The sequence below is a fragment of the Bidens hawaiensis genome, unplaced genomic scaffold (assembly GCF_021521415.1).
Source record: "Bidens hawaiensis isolate Kalapana, Puna unplaced genomic scaffold, B.hawaiensis_p1.1 tig00009774_1, whole genome shotgun sequence".
In the NCBI taxonomy this organism is placed as follows: domain Eukaryota; kingdom Viridiplantae; phylum Streptophyta; class Magnoliopsida; order Asterales; family Asteraceae; genus Bidens; species Bidens hawaiensis.
The window spans coordinates 585,628-591,244 of NW_027491730.1; the positions used below are offsets into that span (position 1 = coordinate 585,628).

At 32.7% G+C, this 5,617-nt stretch overlaps 1 pseudogene; it reads left to right on the forward strand.

Annotated features, from left to right (window-relative positions):
- The first annotated feature begins 732 nt into the window (after positions 1-732).
- Positions 733-1,600, forward strand: LOC143533497 (fasciclin-like arabinogalactan protein 11 pseudogene; annotated as a pseudogene).
- The last annotated feature ends 4,017 nt before the right edge of the window (positions 1,601-5,617 follow it).

A 5,617-nucleotide genomic window follows, 5' to 3' on the forward strand; every position in this document is an offset into this window, starting at 1 on the left:
CAAACCTTTCTGATATGGACGAGCACGACGGTGGTGGAGGAGAGTGACGGTGGTGGAGCACGGCGGCGACGGAGGATGACGGTGGAGGCGGATCTTGTAGCAGATTGGTGAAGAGAGGGCAACAGTGAGTGAGTTAGGATTTTATAACATTCACTTTCTTTTTCATAACATGATTAGGGCTTACAAAGAGTGAAGATGAAAAAGGGATAGGATAGAGCAGATGAATGAAAGTTGGAGGATGATAAATTTAGGGTTGTTGTATAAGCTGTGTATCTTCAACCTTCCTTCCTAAGCAAACTACCTGTCATTTTACATACTTCTTTCATTTCATCATTGCTACTAATTACCATAATTTTTATTATTTAATTTATTATATGCAATAATATAGCATATATAGGATGTCTCCGATACATAACTAGTTTTAAGTAGACGTATGAGAGCATAACCTAATATAACTATCGTTTATAATCGTATATTGTTTCACAATCAAAATCGAAATGTACAAGTATTTATCTTCTCTAATTAAATTAGTTTAGTTGTCTAATTACAAGTTAGTAAGAAAGAAACAATAACTAAATAAAGCAATTAAACATATGACTTGTAAATGCTATGACACATGGTTGGTACTTCAATTGTAACACACCACCAACTCAAATTATAACCTTTCCAACTAAAAACAACACCATCCCACCAAACCAAAACCCCTCTATCCCCTCAACACATTCCCATATTATCAAACAATTCAAGTCTCTACCTTTCATTTTCTTGAAACATGGCAACAACTTTCTTGTTATCCTTACCACTACTACTAGTCATCCTCCAATGCACCACCATCACCACCATCTTAGCCCAAGCTCCGGCACCCGGACCAACCGGCCCCACCAACATCACCAAGATCCTTGAAAAAGCCGGTCAATTCACCACCCTCATCCGCCTCATGAAAGCCACACAATTAGGTGATCAAATCAACACACAACTAAACAATTCCAACCAAGGGATGACGGTCTTCACCCCAACCGACAATGCCTTTGCTTCCCTCAAACCCGGGACCCTAAACTCCCTCTCCGATCAACAAAAAGTCTCGTTGTTGCAATTTCATGTTGTCCCGACATACCTAACTAATTCACAACTTCAAACTGTTAGTAACCCGTTACGGACACAGGTTGGAGACACCGCTAGCGATAAGTTCCCGCTAAATGTAACTGCCGCTGGCAACCAAGTGAACGTGTCAACCGGGGTGGTGGATACCACCGTGTCGAATAGTATCTACACGGATGGTACACTTGCTGTGTACCAAGTGGATAAAGTGTTGTTACCAATGAGCTTGTTTGGCACGCCTTCTCCAGCCCCAGCCCCAGAGCCTCTAAAGAAGAAGAAATCTGGGGCCGATGATGACGCTCCTGCAACAGATGTAGGAAGCGCCAGCGTGGACGCTTCCGGTGCTGTTGCTTTTGGTACCCATTTGCATGGGTGGTCCATAGGTTTGGTTGCATTGATCACAATGTTCTATTTGTGAAAATGATCAATATTTGGTCATTTTTATCATTGGTACATTGCATGCGTGCTTTTTGAATAATCAACAACCTATGTTATATTTGTTTACCCATTCTATCTTTGAATTATATGCACGATTTATTGAATTTTTGTAACTATTTTTTTTCTTGGTTGTGTCCATTTATATCTCTTTAGCGTGTGACCATATAAATAAATCTACTAAATGTATAAGTTCATCATATATGTAACACTATAAACTTATAGACTGATTAAATAAAAAGGTTACTGAGATATGATTTGTAACATTGCAAAAAGATAAAATTATTCGACATTATATTTATTTTTTTATAAACAATTTTTTAATTGTTAATAATGTGACATTTGTAGTTATAACATTTGAAAATTTTTGGTTATTTATTTTTAGTATGGGCCTAAAACCTCTGAACCCATGAAATTATTATGGGCTCTTCAGCCCAATTCTGAGTTCATGGCGAAAACTAAGTAACATGACATGAAAAAGAGTGTTTACTTTTAATGATGCATGCTAGTATGCTACTACTCCCATTGGTATCTTCTTAGTTGGTCGGTTCTAACTGAAATTGAAAGTGAGGTTACAAAGAACTAGTTCGACCAGCCTTTAAAACCAAACGAACCGGCGCAATGATGAGATGATCGCACCGCTTTGTTTCTAACTGTCAAACGAAAGTCAACTTCCACACCATTAACCACGGTTATGCTAGTTATATATTTGTATAAATAACCTAACATATAATTAACTATTATGTGGAGAAATTAAGAGGGTTGAACTTGAACCGTTGGAGGGTGACCGACCCGACCCCTTATCGCCCCAATGGCGTTGATTACTGATGGTCCAGTCCCACAGCTTGTGGTTTAGTACTTGGTAGGCCATTCCTAATTGCCTACCTGTGACTTAGGATGTCTTGTAAGTCATGGACCCCATAAAAGACGGATAATAACCACTATTGGATATATATATTTGTGAACTACTTAAAAACTGTGAACAACTTTATTACCATTGAAATATAAATTAAAACAAGGTCTAGTTTTATGATGCATGTTACAGCAATAATCAAGCAAACCATTTCATCTCTCGATCTCATTCTTAGCTATGTCAAAATATAAAACATTCCCAAAATCGCTTACGATTATCAAAATCCATTGATTTTTCACCAGAAATTGCACTTAATTGTTACTATTTCCGCTATATTTTGTGTCTCTTCAGTTGACTAAGAAATGGTTCTTGGATTTCAACTCGATGACACTGACAATCATTATGTAATTTTCTAACGTGAAGAAAATCTTTTGAGAGTTCTTTACAAATGTAGAGTAGTTCTAGGTTCAAATGAGCGAAAATAGGGATTTTCCTTGAACTATACATCCCAAAAATCTTACTGATGTGTGTTTAAAGAATCTAAGTTTTAATGTTATAAAATTTAAATAATACACTTGAAAATATTAAAACAAGGGGAACAATGAAAAGAATCCAAATATAGGTCAATGTTAATATCTAGTTTTTACCCCTTCCATATACGGAAATCAGTTAAGTGGTTAATATATTCCCAAACATTTTAAATTCCTAAATATTGAGGAAAAAATACTAAAGTAAGCATGCTTGTCCAAAAAATTCTCAAATAGACACTGAATGAGCTATAGCTACAGAGGTGCCTAAACGACGGCGAATGGTCTTTAGTGTTGCCCTACAATTTTTGTTATGTTTATTGGATACAAGAATAAGTGTGGAATAAGCAAACAATAGTTAGGCTAAGGTGGAGTCTCAACGTTCGTGCCTAGAGTAAGGTGAAGCTTCACCATTCACGCTTGAGCGACCATTGTTGCCCAAGCGTTTATGGTGGGGCCCTACCTTAGCGCTTAACCATTATTGCATGTACATGTAAATTGTCTTTTTGGAGAAACATAAAAAATAAGTGTATGACAACACTAGAGCACATTCATCGCCGTTTAGACACTTCTACATACTGATCGCGACACATGTTATACTAAGATTTTGCAACTCATTTTACATGGTATATTGTTTAGGCCCTTTTGGTACCTAACGATGGCCAACACTCAAGGTACCCCTTCCTCACCAATCTCATAGTTAATGCCACCTCATTTACTAAATATACTATCCTTAACTCATTTAAACAATAGGCAATATTTACTCCACTAAATAACCCCCTCCCCCCCTCTCTCCTCTCCACCCATACTCATGGCTCTCTGTCTCTCACTTCTTTATAATCGGGTACTAGTCCACGATTTAGGATACCCGAATAGGGTTTTAAATTAACTGCGACAATGCTTTGGGGTGCCAGAGGAGGGGTTCACCTCTTCCCCTTATATTTAAGATCATTACTTTCATTCGTTTTGGTGCCAGAGAAATTTATGTAATTTATGTAATTTTGGTAAGTTATGTATAGTATGTAATTTGCTGCATGTATATAAAGAGGAAAAGGAAAAAAAGAAAAAAAAAAGAACCTCCATAATCTTTCGAAACGGTATCAAAAAGTAAGAGAATATTTATAGAACAAAGTGTTGATTTGAAATGATTCGAAAATAGAATTGTTGTGAATATTTTTTAGGTTTTTTATGTTTGAAATAGTTTTTTAGGCATTTTTGTTTAAAATTATAAAATTGCATTAAAATTGGCATTCATTTAATATAATATTTTACATTTTGATTCATTTAAATTTTCAAATTTTGTAATTCTTTCATGTTAATGATCAATATAAGATGATATTACATATACGTAAATCAAATAATACATAAAAGTAATTTGAGTTGTCACATTATTTTGTAATAATAATACACATTTGTAAAGATATATATTTATTTTATATAAAAATATTTATATAGAATATATACAAAATATATGGTGTGTTAGACTTTTGAAAAACATGATGATATGTATTTTACCTAAATACCCTTCTTCCATTTAATATTGTTATTTGTCTCTCATCTTATAATTTTATATTGTAATTTAATAATAGCCACACAAACATCATGCAATTAATTAAATGGATGGTCCACATTAGTCATCAAAGTTCTAACAACTCAACTAGTTCTCAATTTATCCCTCTCATATATATATATATATATATATATATATATATATATATATATATATGTTTAAGTTCAAGAAAAAATTGAAATTACTGCGAGAAATGCGAGAAATAATTATGAGCCACTAGTTTTATTTTAGGTTTTAAAAGTTTTAATATAAATGAAAAGGATATAAATGCAACAATAAATGCACACTCTCTCTCCAATTAATACAACTAATATAACTATAATTTATCTTTCTCTAATTAATATTTCTACATAATTAAACTAAAATAATTAAAAAGATAAAAACACTAATTTAATTTTCAAAAATAATAAAAAAATGTCATGCAAATGTGTTCATTAAATATAAACAATAAATATACAACCTACACAAAATTATATAACATACACTTGTTTTGAGCAATAAAAGCATATAATATACAAAAAAGCATACAACTTACATATTAAATTCGACATCAACGATTATATAAACTTCACAAATATACACATATCCTACACGTGTGTAGGTTATATGTTTTTCGTGTGTAGGTTATGTTTTCTTATTCTTAGAACAAGTGTGGGTTATATGTTATTGTGTAGATTGTATATTTCATATTTAATGCAAACATATGTAAGATAGATTTTTGTATCACAATGTAACTACGTGTTGATGGATATTGATAAGTTGAGTTGGAAGAAATAGGTTTTAAATAGAAAATTATTTTGATGTATGAATAAATTGTATTTGTGTAGGAAACAGTTTTCATGTGTAGGTTATATGTTTTCTTGTGCGTGTGTATTTTATTGATGATGAATTTTGTGTGTATGTTATATATTTTCTTATTCTCAGAACAAGTGTAGGCTATATATTTTTGTGTATGTTGTATATTTTTTTTGATATTTAATGCTAACACATGTAAAATAGTTTTTTATATTATTTATCACAATGTAACTACGTGTTGATGGATATTTATATATTGAGTTGGAAGAAATTTAGATAGAAATAAATTTTAACGTATGAATAAATTGTACTTGTGTAGGATAAATTGTACTTGTGTAA